The sequence below is a fragment of the Pteropus alecto genome, unplaced genomic scaffold, assembly GCF_000325575.1.
Source record: "Pteropus alecto unplaced genomic scaffold, ASM32557v1 scaffold71, whole genome shotgun sequence".
In the NCBI taxonomy this organism is placed as follows: domain Eukaryota; kingdom Metazoa; phylum Chordata; class Mammalia; order Chiroptera; family Pteropodidae; genus Pteropus; species Pteropus alecto.
Genome location: NW_006433024.1, coordinates 7,331,852 through 7,350,367, shown reverse-complemented (window position 1 = coordinate 7,350,367; position 18,516 = coordinate 7,331,852). Strand labels below are relative to the sequence as shown.

Sequence of the window (18,516 nt, the reverse complement as noted above, 5' to 3'; positions counted from 1 at the left end):
TATAAGTCACGAAGCCAAAACATGCCAGAGGAGCGAACTTTGACCTCCATCTGTACCTGGAACCAAAGTCTCCATGCCTCTCCCCCACCCCCTCTCACCTCCCCATGGACCAAAGGACCAGGACATAAGCAGAGCTTGATCACTGAAACCCTTTCAGAAGCAAAGGGTCTGCTGTCCAGGAAGATCAGATGTTGACACCTCTTTACCATATAATAGCCAAATTCTAAGGTCCTCCAATGAAAACTTGCTCAGCCAGCACTTCCACGTACCTATACTCACTAACTCATTAAAAACACTTAATTTAGTCCAATGAGAAAGATGGATTTGGGGCACCATTAGTTCTCCCATCTTCTCGACTAGTGCCTTCTTGATCAATAAAACTTTTCTTATTCCAAACTCTGATGTTTTGAATTTTAGCCTTTCGAAGAGTCAGATACGTGAACTCGGGCTTGGTAATAGAATCTGTTCACACATGTTCATTGCTTTCATTCAAAATGGTTTATCTCAAATGATTAGAGAATGGAGGTGAGAGTAGGTTGAAGGGAAAGGGCCAGAAAGAGTCTACGAATTGCTCTGCTAACTTCCAATGTTACTAAGTTCAGTAATGGTAAAGAATTATTGCCTAGTTTCCCACTGGAACATAAGAATAAATTCAGGAAGAGACAGAAACCATTTGGCTTGCTGAATTTTAAGATATTTTATTGCCCCTGTAACATTAGAATCCGAAAAGGTTTCCAATCCAAATCTAATTCAAAAGGAGAGACATTTATAATGAGTTATTAACCTTCTCAAAGTCGGTAACTTCTCATTTCAAATTCAAATTCACTTCAACACAAGTGGTGATTACTCATACCCCTGGGGCAGAAGAGCAGAAGGAAAGATTATCAGGAAAGACAGTCTATTGTGGTAACCATCGCCCTTTTTCTGGAAGGTCTAATCTCACGCTTTAATTTTCCAAGGGTTCCCTGCCAGGCTACTTGGCATCCCACCCTAACTCTTAAAAAAATTGAAATGATAAATTTTGTACCTAGGAAACCTATTCTTATTCTTCCTTTCATATAGATTAACATGTTGCTGTCCAGAGTATGGTAGAGTGTTTGTTTAGCAGACATATTCTGAGCCGTGGGCGGGGTAAAGGAAAGCCCCTGCATGTGTCTGATCAATAAATCCATCTTGCCTTCAAGAGCTCTGACAGAGATGGAGAACATTAATTTCTAAGTCTATTTCAGTAATTAGACCCCTGTGTATCTATGATTCTACTTCAACAAATTCAAAGAAGGTATCCAAGGATGGCTCTAAGAAAACAGTCTTGAGCATCACGTCTGAAGTGTGAGATATAGTAGAGATAAAGATGAGAGAGTCAGTACCACTCAGAGATGAAAGAACAGTTTGAGACTGGATCATGAGTACAGTGAGTTGAGCCAGCACTTCAGGATTTTGTCTGTAAATCTAGCCTCTCTTCTGGGATTTCACCAGAAGAAGCTTCATGAATGTAAAGACCTGGACCAAGATAAAAACAGGGACTTCCTCCTTTCCATGAGCGTGGAAGAAGACATTTCAGGGAGATTCACTGCTCAAAAGCCTATTTGGTAGTCTGATCATTATGAAAGTTTTGTCAAGGTGTCTTATCCAAGGCAGTTTTGAGCCTGGATCAGAGCTGTCCTCTGTCTGGATGCTTTGGTAGGACTCTAATTAGCAGCCTGGGTGCCTCACATCCAGACATATCAGCCTCCAGCCCTCCTGTGTTTTGCATTTTAGTACCAGTGACCAGGCTTCCTCCTGGCTCCTGAGAACAAGACACCATTTTGTACCCCATGTCTAAATTGAGGCCTAATTTTAATCCTCAGCTCCAAACACAATCCAACAAGACTGTGTCTGGTGACGTCGATTCCATTTCTTTCCCAAGTGGAGGGTCTTCCCCTTACTCCCACTCCCTACTCAGGTGGAACTCATTGTGATTTGCTCTCAGAAGTCCCTCTATTGTCTCCCAGAATCTACACAGTGTTGCTTCTATAATTCCCCATTCCTGTGTTCAATCTACTTGCCTGGAAACTCCTTATTTTTCTAGTTTTTAGTAATGCCCTTCAAAGTTTGTTCTAGGTGGACTCCCTGACAGTTAGCTGCTTTTCTCCTCCTTCAGAGCTACCCAGGATGTTGATTGTCATCTGCTTTCCTATGAATACAGACATTGGAGAGGAATTCCTAGGGTTATTTGCCTTTGAGTACTATTTTAGGATTGTCTCTCTAAATATCTCTGTAGAAAATTATATATAAATTATTATAATTAATGGGATCTTATGGTGTGGCATCTGAGAAGTCTCAAGATCTGCTGCACGCTAGAGGCCCAGGAAAGCTAATGGTAGAGTTCTAGTCCCAGTCCAAAGACCCGAGAACCAGGAGAGATGATGGGGTATGTTCCAGTCTGAGTTCAACTTCAAAGGCAGAGGAAAACCAATGTACCAGCTTAGAGACAGTCATATAAAGAGAGAGAATTCTCCCTCTGCTTTTTTTTCTTCTATTCATGCTTTCAGAAGACTGGATGAGGCCCACCCACAGTGTGGAGGGCAATCTCCTTTACTCTGTGGATTCAAGTGTTAAACTTATCCATAAACACCCTCACGAACACATCCAGAATAATGTTTAATCAAATATCTGAGCATCCCTCTGGGTCAGTCACGTTGACACATAACATTAACCACCATGCCCTTCCCTCCTTTATTCCAGTGGCTGAAAAGCATACTTTACACTACAATAGTCATCAAATTCAGGGTCATTGACCTGAATATAACATCCCAGAAGAAACTTTCAATGCTCAGCCTTGGAGAAGAAGTAGTTTAAGAAGAGGTGCTTTTGTTATTGTTTTCACATTTCTGGGGGAACATTTCCTCCAGATGTGTTCCCTACAAACCCGCCAACCTGTCTTGTCAAACTCCTTCCTCACCTATCCCACAGCCCTGCCTTGTCCACAGCACAGATGTGTCATCCTGAGTTCAGGTTCTACCCCTGTAGGAGCAGACTGGGTTTCTTATTCTTTGCTGAAAACAAATTCTCTAATACATTATAATAGCTACTACAACAGCTGTCTTCTCTTGTGTACTTATTATACTTAACTGTGTGCCATATTTTACATATATTAGTATGCTAAATCTTCACAACAACCCCATGAGTGATGATGATTTCTATTTTGCAGATATCGTTACTGAAATGCAAAAGAATTACCAACTTGCTCAAGGTCACACACCTATTAAATGTAACGCCACAATTTAAGCACACATGTCTGACCCCAAAGTTTGTGCACGCCATCATTACACACTATGTTTCTTATCGCCCCTTCCCCCAAATTGTTTCACAAAAGACTGAGTAGCTGGTTCAAATGAAAATTTTCATTTCTAATTCGGTCTGGTAGCTCCATATAGTTCTAGATTCAGTGATCTTTTCCAAGCATTGGGATAAACAGAAAGATTGAAAATCCTATGTGACTTCTCCGTGAGTGATTAGGGACTGCATTCTGTAGCATGCCATTCACCATTCGCTATTCATCATCACAAACTTTCAGACGCACTGAAGGTCACGATTGAAAACAGTTATTTTAAGAGATGGCATTGTTCTCAGTAGGACCATTGCAGAATGATTTTAACTCAGATCTATATTCAGAGATGAATTCTTCTTTCAGCTCAAATGACGCAGATTTGTTAGTTGGGATGTGAGTAGGAGGTGAGGAGATAAAAAAAAAAGGCAGGGGGCAAGTACTCACTCTTATCCATCTCTTGATCACCTTTTGATAATTGCTTACTTGCTCTGTATTTGGCAAATTCAAAGTCCTTGCTTTGGCCTGGCATCTCCATTTCATTAATTTGTCATAAGAATACCTCTCAATAAGGGAAAACCTTTAAGAAAAATTGAAAAATATAAAAACCTGCATAATGAAATGTTTTTGCAAAAAGATGCAAGATTTTGTTTGGGTCATGTTTTTCTCCAAATATGTGGTGGGGAACGTGTTAAAAATATTCCCACTTTTCTCCTAGATTTTGCTTTATGCTCAAATACTTTCTTTACTCCCACAACTAATCACCACTGAAAATATGAAGATTTGGGGCACCCAGGTATACAGGGGAAGCTACGACATGTACAAAAAATGGATGATATACTGTGGGAGATTAAGTTACTGTTTTAGTCCTCTATTTCTTTGTAGTAATATTATATATTCATCCTCTTGCCCTTCTGGAATTTTATATATTTCCATCTCTTGCTTTTCAGTTTGCCTATATGATTTGTTTAGCCAATTGATTTTCAACAGATACGTCATGAGCAAAAGCTTATATTTTGGGACTTGGGCTATCACTATGAGAGGAGCATACCATAATAGCTTACTGGTCCCGGAATACATAAAGGCACATGGCACAGAGCTGAAGTATACCCACAACCTAGACTGAAGTCTAGCCAAATCCAGCCTAGATCTCTTGAACCCCAGCCTTGTGAAGCACCATGAAACCTACAGCACATTTTCATACATTCTTTCAAGAAATAAATGCTCATTTTTGTAAGACACTGAGTTTGAAGGTCGTCTATAATATCATATTTTTGTGAAAATAGCCAGATGCATGAATCGAATCAGGGATAAGAAAATCATGTTAGAAATTAGTCCACAACACAGCTAGAATAATGCAACTTTAGATTGTGCTAGTATTCACTAAGGGCTAACACTGTGCTAGGAGTTTCACATATTCTCTAATTTAAATTTTACAACCACCATTTGAGGTAAGTGTTGGTGCACTCAGTTCCCTTAAAGTTTAGAGAAATTAAATGACTTTCTTAAGCCTCCATGGTTAGTAAGTTATAGAGCTAAACCTGAATCTGAGATTGGTTTTGTTAGACCTGCCTCTACTTTGTAGAAACATTTTTCCTTTTAGTTGCATATTCCCAAAGTAAGATGGAGAAAAATAGTAACAATACGTTAACATTGACTGTATTTAGTGGTTTCCTGCACATTTACATACTTCTTTTTTTTTTTAATATTTTCCCCAATGCCCACATTCACGTTTGTAGATAAAGACAGTTGAGATTACTCTGGCCATTTTACAGATTGGGAGACTGATTCACCAAGATGACCTAAATGTTCCCTTTGACCTAATTAAATTTTAGGCAAGTTTCTCCTTGACATTAAGCCCCTGACCTTCATTTTTAAAGACCTTTCTTTTTTAAAGATTTACTTTAGAAAACTTGTAATGGTTAAGTTCTTTCTCTGCTCCTTGGAAATGTAAAAATTCTCCCAAGCTTTACCAGTTTTACAATCTAGGAATTTCTTTCAAAGACGTGGGAGCCAACCCTTTCAAGTGTAATCATCAATACTGAGACCCTATCTGTCAGTCTCTGTGGGAAGGTAGGAGCCTAACTTTCATAAGCATCAATTAGCAAACACAGATGGTCTAATCACATTGATCAAACCTCCCCCTAAAGTCCTCTAGTACTTTTGTCGTAATGTCTTCCTTTCCTGTTTAACTCCACCTGGTACTATTTTTCTTTGACATGAATAAGGGAATAATTTCCTTTAAGAACACTCAGGAAATGATTGCCAAGGCTTAAATTCAGAGTCACTTGGTTTCAAATCGAATGCTTTCTTCTATCATTTCCCTTCTACTCATACTTATTTGTTATTGAAATTTATGTCTCTTGCCTTTTCTTCTTTTCTCTAGTCTAAGCTTTAGAGAGTTTTGTTTGCAAACTTTTCATTGTTTTTTTCTTCGTTTGTGAGTTTGGATGAAAGAACCTAGGTTCAGAGCCTCGCCCTTCCCCTTGTGTAAGAGAGGTTTGGCCTCAGGCCCATAGAGGCTGTTAGTAGTCCCGGAGGATTGCTTTGTTTAATACTCTAGAAAGTGCCCCAATGCCTGTAATTTAAAGCAATAACGTGGACTCTAAGATATTTTTAATTAAAAGTATACTGTTTGAAGTCAGCCTTTGGCCTCCTATTTATCTTTAAGTTCCCTGCAGTTCTTGAAGCATGTTCACTGGGACAAGAATTTCTCTTTTTCTCCACAGGATGGCAGTATAGGTTAATGTTAAATCTCACTCTACACGCCCCCCTTCAAAATCCCACAGTAGGGTTTTGTTCAGAATTGGCACTCAACTCTCCTTTTCTCCATATGCCCACAGCCTCCTGCAGCCCCAGCTCTAAACATTTCTCATTTCCCCCTTTTCTGAATCAAACAAAGGTAGGCTCTTCAGTTCAAAAAGGACATTTATGAATGAAGATCCATACAATACATCAGCTTCATTATAAAAGACCCCCAGACACAGGAGGCCGGGCTCGGCTGCCCACAAAACCACATGCAACTGAGCCCTAGTTCGGGGGTTGCCAAGTGGTTGTTTATAAATAGCAGTGGTCAGTTACACATTGTCAGCAACCTGACCTAATCGCTGTTAATCAATAAAGTCATTGAAGTGTAACAGCCTCATTGGCAGTAGATTGGCTGGAGTCCAGGCTGGAAGGAAACAGTCTTTGTGAGTAGTTAGATTGTAATTATTTAATCAAGTCAGTGTGGCCTCCAACAGATTCACAATCGACAAATGACTACAAAACCATGTTTGAGACATCTTTCCTCTGCTCTAGAAAGCCAAAGAAGTGAGGCAAATAAAATCTTTGTGAAATTGGGAAAATTAGGTACTGCTTGCAGACTTTAAAGAAAAATCAAGAAACAAGAATATTTCTTGTATAAATAATTAGAATAACATTCATTCTATTCTTCATAAGGGGATGATTTCTTAAATGCTATCTTTTCTTCTTACCTCTTTAAATAGCAAGATGATTCTCTAAGGTAGACATAGGTTAGGATTACTACATTCTTCTGGAGGAAACTACCCTACGCCTTAAGCTTCTTCAATTTTCCTAGTAATAATGCTTTCAAAATTGGGAATTAAGCAAGGAAAGAGTAGGAAATAACTAGAAATTTGTTCTTTTTAAGTCTTTTTTGTATTGTTCCTTGTTGTAGAGACATTGTCTTTGCTAGTTTTTCTTTAATCCTTTTTAAAAAATGGTATTATAAATTATTGAAAAGCCAATGGCATTTATTGCTCTTCATCTTCCACAGTGCTTTGCACAGGTTTATGACAAGCCTTTCTCTCTATATGTATTGGTTAACTCTTTGCTTAACAAACATAGCATGAAAATGATTTACTGGAGAGCTTCACCTGACTAAGAAGCAAAGATCTAACATCTTCAAGTCTAAAACTTTATCAAGGCTAAAGTAAAAACCAACATTTTCAAAGTCACTGCTCAGACTATTCAACAAAATCTTAAAAAAAAATTCTTGGAAAAAATCTCCTAAGATTACTATGAAAAGACCTAGACATCGATAAAAATAGAGTGATATTTAACTTTAGCCTTTTTTTTTTTCAGAAAATAGAGGAAAATTATTATGGGATTATACGATAGAAGCGATTTTCTTAATATTACTTCCCAAATCTCAAATGTGTGTGTTTGTAGGTTAGAATAAAATGATGTATTTTTGAATGCAACTAGAGAGGTTTAACAAAGACAGCCTTTTCTGGTCCCTATTGGGGAAAAATTGACTTTAGACTGTTAGCAAACACATCTAAAAGTTCAATGAACTTCAGTTAGTTGCTATGCCAACCAGCAGAAGACCTGTCCAGATATGAATTGATCACACAAATAAAATCTCCCCAAAGATGATGCTTATTTGGCTTACGGGCATAGTCTTTGTAACAACCCTTGAAAAATCATAGGTCTGTTGGCTTGGAGGATTTATTTGGATGGCTATCCAAATTTCCTCAGTGTATTATAAAATACTTGATTTTTTTTTTTTTTCATAGAAAATTGAACAGTTGTTTCCAGGGTGGGATAAGCAGGGGGTGGTTCCCTTTTTTTTTTTTTTTCCTTTTTCTTTCCCAAGTCTAAAAATAGTGAATTTGGAGAGAGTTACATATAGATCTTAATTATGAGATAGAGAGAGTGGCTAGAGCTAGCGCAGTAAACCTTGAGAGATGTTTATGATTCCAGGATCACCTTGCGATGTGAAAGTCAGGCAATTCACCTTCATTTCTTAATGTAACATCTTCCACACCCTGCCATGGATAGGGTCCCTATGCACTCTATGTAAAAAGCCCCTGATGGATGTCATTTGAAGAATTTTTGTAAAGTTTCCTTTGAGAATTTGTGTGCTCCATAGAGAGTGAACTAATTTGTGACTAAATAAATAGGCAACTTGCATAATATGGTAGTGGACACCAATTTCTAAGGGATTGGAACAGAAAACAAGATCATATTTTTAAATGTGTATTCCACTATTGTCCCTTCGGAAACTTAATTTGGTTGATTTTTTTTCCTGTTGTTAGATCCCCCTCCTCAGGCATCTGGTGTGTCTCACATAAGGAATAGAAAAGAGTGGACAAAACATTTGGGAATTGTTATGACATGTTATATGTGTATTCTGAATACACACTTTAATCTATATGCCTAGCAATACAAACCCATAAAATAGAGTCACCAAGCATTTATTATGTCTGTTTTCTTACATGACGTTGGCCCACTCATATTATTTTTAGTTTAATTCTGCACCTCTGTATTTGTTTAGAAAATGACTTTTTAACTTTTATCTTCCATTGCTCATTTTATATTCACCTCTTGAATCCACACACACATTTGGATTTTCTAATGTTATTCTTAATGATATCTGCAGGACTGGCTTTTGTAAGAAGTGTTAGTCTTTACCTCTGGATCATCCTACTCATTCCTAACTTCTGGATCTACACTTTACATTAGCCAATTTTGCCTTTGACCTCATTGAAAGAGCCTTGGATTCCCCAATAAATTATGTAGTAGGTATAAATATTAATGACTTCAGATTAGGGCCTCCCTATAGTTCAGGTTAAGGAACAGATCTTTGACAATGGGTATAGAGACTATATGCAAATTCATGGAGAAAGAATATTGATTATTTGAAATATGCTCAAAGAAATTCACATTAAATCTGTAAAAATAAGAAAATGTCAAGCCAAAAGTGAATAGATACTTCCTAGTGAGTTTCTTTAAAACTCTCCTTTATGTTGTTGGTACAGCAATAACAAAAATGTACCTGTCTGTAATATGACCAGTCTGTTTATCCTTGATCGTCAAAATGGGTGGGATCTCCAATAGTAAAATCATGGGACTATTCTTTTTTGGCTCTTATCCCACAGGATCTAATACAATTCTCAGCAGCCTGAGGCGAATTGATTTTAGATTTATAACCTAAAGCAAGCCTAGTACTCAGAGATACAGAATCTTTAACCTTTATGCTATTGAGTATTGGTTTAGATTCAAGAACTCATTTGGAGAGGAAAAAAAATCACATGGTTATGTATTCCCATAGATAGCTCGATACAAGCTGTGACTTAGAAAGTCTTCAAGTTGATGACAGTTCTTAACCTGCTCTTTCTCTCTGCTCTACAATAAACCAGTATTGGGCTATCGAAGAAAAGAAATATTGAGTTAAAAGATATGATTTAAAAGTATTCCCACATAAATACTTGTGATTGTTTGGGATAAATTATAAATCATATATCAATAAAAATTATTTGCTTTGTAGTGTGGAGGGGTCAGTAGGGAGCATGGTGGCAGTGGTAGCATCTGGGGCAGTGGTGATCACGGTGCGCTACTCCTGCAAGTCCTAAAGAACCAGGCTGTGAAGAAGATGCTCCTCAAGCATTATTAATGTTCTATACTGTTCCCAATATCTCATGGACTAGTTCTGTGAAACAAAAATTTTATCATCAAGTGTTACCCTCACAAGAAAAATCCACCCTGCCCATTGGTAAATAGTGGTGAGGTGCAAAAGGGACACTTTGTAGGAAATGGATTTGAGGCTGGCATGGAACAGCTGGTGAGAGATGTCCGTATGATGAGCAGAAGCTCCTGAGAAGCTGTGTAGCTAGTGACCATTGGGGAGGAGCTAACGGGACAGCAGTCATACTAACAACTGCTTTGTTTTTCCATGATGGCTTGGAGGTTCTGCGGAGATAGTTTCAGTATATGCTGTGGAAATTTGTGGATAGTGAAGAAGGCCATGTGAGCTGATATTCCCTAATCTTCATTTTAATTAGAGCAGCTTTATTTTGATTTGTTTTATATAATGGAATTCTGTGAAGAATCTCATTTAAAGAATCAGGTCTATTTAAAAAATAGAAGAATTATCAACAATAAAAACCTGTTGCACATCGGGAGCTCGGAAAGAATGTTTGGGCCTTATCCTTAAATTAGAGAGACAATAAAAGGTGGGCCTCCATGCCTGATTCCTCACATCAGTGGTTCGCAAAGTCAACGGTATCAGCATCTCTTGGGAAATTGTCCTAAATGCAAATTTTTGGCCTCTTCCCAGACCTATGTGAAGCAGAAACTCTTAGGGTAGGGCCCATAAATCTGCATTTGAAGAGATCTTCAGTTGATTCTGATGCATACTGAAGTCTGACAACAACTGCCACAGGGCTTAATTCATTTCCCAAGTAAAAGAAATGTAAAATGAATAGAAAGAAGGTACCAGTGCAGTTTCTAAGGAAAACTTCTTCTAACTATTGCAAATCAATCTCATCTAATCCAAATCTTTATAGGGAAGGTTAATTTTCAGTCTCAGGGACAGGATAATGCTTCCATTCCTTCTATTCCTCAAGCATCACAAATATCGGTCAAAATAAAACTCTATCCTTACAACATAAAGCCATTAAATACACCCTTGACAACCCAATCTCAGCCCCAAAGTGTTTATTTGAAAATAGGTAAAGTTATGTAGAAGTCAATAATAAGGTAACCAACAGATTCTAATTTCTACTGGATAGATGAAGTCTTGAATTTTATGGATTCATTGTTTGAAATAACTATTACTTATAAATTCCACCACATCTAGGTCACTAGATGATGCACATTTTGAAACAGTGCTACAGGAAGCTATAGTCAGAGAGAATGAGGCAGAGCGAGAGGATGTCCATTGCCTTCCTAGACCCAGGACATCTACAGCCAGAGTTGCCTTCCTGAAATGAATGATTCCTCTTTGTGAGATTGTTCCCAGAGGTAGTAAGATTCCACTGGAGTTGTATATGGGCTTGCCCTCAAGTCTAAACCTGGCTCTTCTCAATGTTTTAGCTCTATGATGTTACACCACTAGATGGCTCTCGAGCGTCTGTCCTGCACACGAAAGGCCAGGGATGTGAAAAATGGAGTGTACTTTGTGAGCTGTCCCCAGCCATCTTCCTTCGCCAGTGACTCCCACACAGCCAAAAGTGATGTCTCATTTTCTCTCCTTCATTTTCCAAGAGTAGCCCAGTGATGGTGTCTCCAAAGGAAAAAATAAATACCTCAGACCAGGAAAACGCTTGTCTTCACCACGTTCCAAACTTTAAAACCCAGCCAGATGATATGTGTATACTGGCATTGTGAAGCAACGCTCTGTTCTTAAATTTTATAGCATTTCACAGGTGGTTGGGGCTATTAGGGAATGTAATAGCACAACAACAGATTAAAGATACCCAATGTACAAGTCTTACTTGGCCAGGGGAGGCTTAAAGTACGTTGGTGTACATTAACTTTACCCAAATTGCCCTTTTATGTACTTTCTAGAGATGTTGGTTAGAGTGAAAACTCAAGTTGTATTTTTTTTGCTGTTTTTAAAATTATTGTAGTTATTATTATTATTATTATTATTTTGAATCTGTGATGTGAACTCGATTTCCTCTAGGCTCAACTTTTTCTTCTAAACTGATCCAACTTGATGAGAAACTCAAAAATTGGGCAGTCATGTTAACCAAACTCTCCTAATATGATAATCTATTGTTTCCTGGGCAAACATTTGAACCAAGAGAAAAAGCAACCACAAACTGAAATTTCCCATCTAGATGCCTAAGAAAAAATTTGAACTGAGAGATAAAGGAAGGAGGACGGCTGTAGGGTAGAAAAGTCACCCTGTGTCAGAGTAAGAGTTTCACAGGCAAACCAAAGCCATAAGTAATTTGCAGTCACGGGGAAGCTGCTGCTGTGAGTAAGAAGAAGAAATCACTCTGCAGAGGAGAATGGAACATATGTGAAGAAAATATCAGATAGGAGAGAAAATGTAGACTCAAAAAGATTTACAGGGTAGTTATCTGAAACATTTCCTATGAGCACTGCTTGTATTTGCTTCTATCAAATTCTACATGTGGTTCAGAGTCTTTTCAACCACTCCCTCCCCTGCCTTTTAAAATTTTCCTTGAGCTAATTGGCAAAGATCCTTGAAGAGGTCCTTCAAAAATCTAGAAGGCATCTTTTATCATAAATCAACTTGACATACTAAATTCCTGATAGTTGAGTTTACAAAGTGGAGGGAATTTCCGGCTTAAAATAACGCTAAAACTTGTTGAGAAAAATATATGTTTTCCAAGTGTTTCTGGCCCCTTGATGTTCAGTTAGTACAACTAACTCAAGAAGCAGAAGTTGGAGACCACGTTAAGTCGGTACTGAGGCTTGTGGCTGGGGCACGTGCGACCCCTTCCCCCAACCGTTGTCCATAGTTATGCTACCTCTGGAGACCAAAGAACTGATCAAAAAGAAGACTCTGCCTCTGAGTCCTCGGCCCAAATTGGTTTTTGGTTCCTTTTCACCGCCATCTCCTGAAGGGACAACAGGATGGGTCTCTAACCTGGATTCTCTTTATTCTTCCTCTCCGCTCTCCCACGAGGGTGAAATTTTCAGAATGTAAAATAACACATCCTAAGATGGCCTTCGGGGCCCTTGGCGGGGACCTGTTTAACTCTCCAACCTCATCGCGGAGCCCTGCTCTCTTCATTCTCTACTGTATATTCTTTTTGTGTGTGTGTGAATGTGAGCTTGGTACAGTGTGTCTATTTAGCATTATATGGTTCTTAGAACACCTTCTGTTTTGGAAGCAAATGTAAAAATCATTCAACTGCAGAATGTTTTATTATAATCGACAATCTCAGGGACACATCCATCTTTTTTGTGAACTGACGTGCATTTCTACTTGAAGGATGGAATATGAGTATAAATACACGACAATAGAATTGGAGGGTGTAGGCAGAGGTGTTCAGAATTCTAGGCTATTTCAAGGTTTTAGGGGAGCCTTGGTCCTTATCAAGATGAATTTAAATACATGTTCCTCCTATTTTCTGGATGGCCTTAGTATTTTTCCCAGTAACAACCACAAAAAAATTGCCCACTAGAATGACTTTAAAACATATGAAAAATAGGATGGGCATTGCCTGCAATTTATAAGAAATAAAAATATTTTTACAACTTTTCCTTCTGGGCATGAAAAAATTTTTTAAAAAGTTCAAAGATAGCTTTTAAAAAATTGGAAAAAAGATATGAACAGGGTAAAGGAATCCTCTTTGTTGTCATTGAACTGTTATCCTGAGTTGAAGTCATAGAAAAGTTACTCAAGAGAGTATGTGAAATTGACTATTTTCCATGTTCTTTTTTTTATTCTGTTTTGATCTATTAAGGTTCTTTAAAAAAAAAAAATCAATAAAAAATATAAGCCTGTAGATAGTTACTCCTCCACCATCCTGGATATTCAAATTTTGTCAAAGAATTCACCCTCTGTCCCATGCTCGAATCTGAAATTTGCCATTTCTTCTAAAAATTCAATACCATTTTCAATCTAATTATATCACCGTATGATTGTGGGTATTGTTGGATGCTTCCTTGCCTTTTGGGGAATTCCTCTCCTTTGATCTGGTTAGGCAAGTTAAGCCTTCACTTTCCACTCTCTTTCAGCACTTTTGAAATTTATAATGCAAGCTAGAACTCTATGAAATCATATAAAACCGCCAATGTTCGATTTGTCATACAAAAGTGGCAGTTTCACGTGGTTCAATCTAATATAATAATAGCTAACATTTATTGAGTAGTTACTACAGTTCAAATATTATATAAATACTTTGTATACATTGTTTTATTTAATAATTTCTCATTTTACAAACTAGGAAATTAAATATCAGAGAAGTTAAAAATAAATTAGCCATAGTCAAATCACGATTAAGTAGTTGAAGCTGAGAGTTAAAACTAGATCTATCCCACTCCCAAGTCCAAGCTGTTAAAGTCCACTGTCTTTTAAGGGTGGTTTCTGATTTCTTTATTTTTTAATGAAATTTTTTTAATATCATTATTGGATACTTCTTTCCAGGGGAAGCTATCATTAACCCAGATGAAAGTGGTAATTTCTGACAAACATCTCCATGGGTCACATAGACAAAGCCATTCCAAGGAGCTATACTTAGATGAATATCCAAATGTTTCCCAAAAGCAAAACAGTAAATTGCATTTTCCACTTTTCATTGGAATGTTGTCATTTTGCAGGTAAGACATTTTATGTGTTCCTAAAGCAAATTATTTTTCTTAAAAACACAGTGATCTGCAGCTTCTAGGGACAGGGTTCAATCCCGAATAACGGAAAACATTTTGACTTCCCCTAGTTATCACTGAAGGAGAATATGAATGTCTGGAGAAAATAACCATTCATGCCATATCACTTGCCTTTCACAAATCATCCTAGAAATAAATCTGTGTCCTCTGTCTGCTACAAGCATTTTAGAAGTCTTTAAAAGTCATTTTTAATTACTGAGAATGGGGTCTATATGTAGCTTTAATAATTTTTTTTTTAATGCAGAAATTGTGAGTTCGAAACCAAAATCAAATGTGCTTTGTGAGCTTTAGAACATGCGATAGTGCAGCCATCTGGCCCCCAGGCCATTTCTGCATATAAGATATTAATAACATTTTAATTTAAGTAATAGATAAATCTGTTTCAAGTGCCTCAGCATCCATTCTCAACATTGCCTGCAGATCTGTTGATCCTAAATAATATTTTCAAGCTGTGGTAAGGTTATTGGTGTTCTGAAGCAATCTGGAAATACCAAGTTCTTATGCCAGGAAATGGGTCAAACTGTAATCTCTTCATGTTACTGTTTTGATTTCAGAAATAGCTGTGTCCTTCACACACTGGGAGCTTGTATACTTCACCCCTTTTATGGATTTGATTACAGCTGCCATTCTGTGTTTCAATGACAATGTTATTAAATATCTACTTTTAATTAATCTCTCTGGCATGGGGAACTTCTCTTCAACCTCAATCTATTTTTAGTCCCTCAAAACAGTTTCACCTTTCTCTTTAAATAGCTATTCTATAATATGCCATTCTCTAGTGATTATTATAGAAAGTAGCACCATACTTGCTCAGCCAAGAGAGGCAGCATGCATGTTAGAGTCAGATTTACAGTTGGATCTTAGCTCTGCCACATGGGGCTGTGTGATCTTGGGCAAGTTACACTATTTCCTGATACTTCATTGGTGAAATGGAGGTGCATGGGGTTGATAGGAGAATCTCACTACAAAAGCAACATCAAAGGCCCTGAGTGTCAAGTTCACAGTTATTTGCTTTACATTTTAACTCCTTTCATTTCTGTTTGGTGCATAGTTATATCTCATACAGAAACAGATGAAAAAATTCTTTCCTTTTATTTCTTTGTTCTATTGGTTTTATGTTTAAGAAGCTGGTATTTTTTTATACCACTGATTAATTGGTTAATTTAAGAAGTGTGCAAAGTCTAGCTTGCCGTATTTCATTCTTTTAAAGGTACAATCACTTCTTTCTCATATCATTTTTATGGCAATGGGCCAAGTAAGTGCATTTACTCCATATGTGTCTCTGTCATTTGGATATCTGTCAACATTTGTGGCTCTCTCTTCAGCTTCTCTCTTCACGATATTGATGGGGACTAAGGGTCAGGATCCAAAGATGAGCAGGGACCACAGCCATCTGGAAAAGGAGAATTAACTCACTCACTCAAGCAGCAAAAGAAATCAACAACCCCTCATTCACCTCTTTTGTTCTTTTAATAAATGGCTCAATGAAGTCTCTGGCTAATACCAGGCTTGATATACTCTTGTCCACTCCTATGGAAAATAAAATGTGAAAACTCACGAAAGCAGCCAAAGAAGCTCTTGATGGTTTGGAGGGAAAGGTTACTCTCAGTTGCAAAAAGAAGATGGATATGTCTAGAAAATGTCCCACATTGTTAGTATTTCAGCTTGACCTTGAAACAGCTCAGAAGTTGTTTTGCAGTGGTGGTCAGGTTAAAGGATTAGCTGAGGGTGTACCTCTACCTACGTGACTTGTCACAAGGTTACGTTGGCAGAGCAAGCACATGCTATTTTATTTTTATGGTGAACTATTGCCTAACTAGCTATAGGCCCAGTGTTGCAGTTAGAATAGAATGTGGGAGTATGTATATCAGACATAATAAAAAAAATTATATGTGTTAATGAGAGCACTTTTGACTCTTGACACGATCTGTTCTCCAGCTATATATGGCAAATGCTGTGAGTCTGTGACTCTGAGCTACTCTGATTAAGTGGACTTGTCATTCTAATACGCCAATTAATGACTTCAATTTCAGTTTACATCTCTGTAAAACAGAAAGGACATTAGAGTCTTGCCTCTTGCTTGTATTCTTGATCCCGTGTTCCCTTTGAACTGCTTATTTGCAGGTTGAGTAGTAAATGCTAGTAAATAACCTCATAATGAAGAGCGTGTTCGTTTTCAGTCTCCTAACCTGCATTTGAGGTTTATTTCAGTTTAGAAAGTGTGTTTATTTGAGGTCACTTAAGTGAACCAATGGATATTATGGATGATTGTGCTTAGGCTCATTGGAGCCACCACTTGGTGTTGTCACTAACTTTCAGGATGAGTAGGTTTTGAAGAGAATCACCAATGGAAAGAACAGCATAGCAAATAATAATAATATAGCAAAATATAAGCCACGTTTGAGGTGGGAGGGGGAGTGGAAGGTACTGCTAGAAAGAGAGTTTAATGAGTTCCAAGAAAGTGATGAATGCCAACCCAGAAAAAAAGACAACAACGGATTGTATGACCTGTCAATAAAGAGTTCCTGAAAGGTTAGTTAGTAATATGAAGTGATATGGTCTTAAAGAAGAGAACAGAGCTATGTTCCAGAAAAATAAATCTAGAACCATGGCATATAGAGAGAACAACAGCAACAAACGCAGCTCATATTCACCTAATAAGGGCACAAGCAACTTCATAATCAAATGAGAGATTCTCACGCTATGCTCTGAATTCATTTTATATTTATAGCACATAATTAAGTAAAATTTAAGGCTTTGTAAAAAAATTTTTACCTTACTAAATACCTGTCAGATACCAGTTTGTTTGCAAAGTCAAATGATTTATACACATGGTTTATAGGAGTCAGTAATTAAGTCTACATAATTAGGTTTATTTTCAAAGTTGTTTCATGGTGTAGTGATTTTTTTATCTTAGAGTTTCAGTTATGTTAGTCGTGTTTAATATTTTTTTTCAAAATAAATGATTTGTAGTTTATTACTCAAATTAGTTAATCTATAAACCTAATTAGCAGTTTTAAGTGTGGTAATTGATGATTTAATGACTGGATTTCAAACAACTCTTGTTCAATAGTAAGGTTACATGGGAGGTATTATTGTCATTCCTGTTCTGTAAACCCATGATATAATATATCCAACATAATGACATTCAATTATGTTTTGGGGAGGATTGATCAGGTTGTAGGCTTACTGGTGCGTTGTAGATCTGCTTCAAAACAGAGCATAAGCCAGAAAATTTATTGTTGGATCAAACACTGGTTTAAATAACAGAATTCCCAAGCTGTTCTTTACATGTATTTGATGATTATAAGCTAATTTTAAGAGACTGTTTTTGTTCTCTCTACCTTCTTCTCTTTTTCTACACCTCTATTCATTAGGCCTAGAACAAGACTGAACAAATAGTTGGCACTCATTAAATAAAGGTACGCTTGAAAAAAGCCCTCTCACAGTTTGTAATTATCATAATGTTAGAAGAAGTGCCTGCTTCAAGGAGAAGCCCCGCAGCCATGGCAGGTCTTTAGTATCCCTCAGACCTCATCATTCAACTCCTACTCTTCTTTTAATTTAGGTAAGAGGAGATCGTATTTGTATTAATGAACTTAAAATTCAGCTCTGTCATTTTAGCTATAAGATCATGGGCAAGTTGTTTCCCTTCTCTGAGCATCACCTTCTTTCATCTTTAAAATGAAGATAATAACATGTCAGGGCTAAAATTAGTATCCAATGAAATGTGCCTTGTAAAGTAATGTTTAAGACTGAAATGTATGGGTCCCTGATTCTAGCTCTTTGTTCCAATTCTATCCATATGCTCAATTCACAATTGGAGGTTGTGATCAACTCTTCAGCCAATGCATGCAGTAGACATGCCACAAAGGCTTTGAAATTTTCATAGACGGCCAAGTTTATCAACACCTTAAAAATCATAAAAAGCACAATGCACTAGATCTCTTCACATACACTGTATGTTAGTTATTTTGTTATACCTAAAGCAATATAAATATTGTAGTATCTCCGATAGCTTATCAAATGTTTGCTATTTCTCCCTATGAATGTTTAACAAATTGTCCTGAGCCTCCTTCTACGTAGCTTTTAATCAGAAGCATCTCTAGCAGTAC

At 37.3% G+C, this 18,516-nt stretch overlaps 1 long non-coding RNA gene across 1 annotated transcript in view; it reads right to left on the bottom strand.

The window, feature by feature from the left end:
* Positions 1 to 15,398: 15,398 nt before the first annotated feature.
* The window catches only part of LOC107195410, a 42,609-nt gene continuing 39,491 nt past the window's right edge, over positions 15,399 to 18,516 (bottom strand). Inside the window, exon 3 of the long non-coding RNA XR_001516537.2 lies at positions 15,399 to 15,794. This is a non-coding gene — a long non-coding RNA (uncharacterized LOC107195410). The remainder of the gene's footprint in view (positions 15,795 to 18,516) is intronic.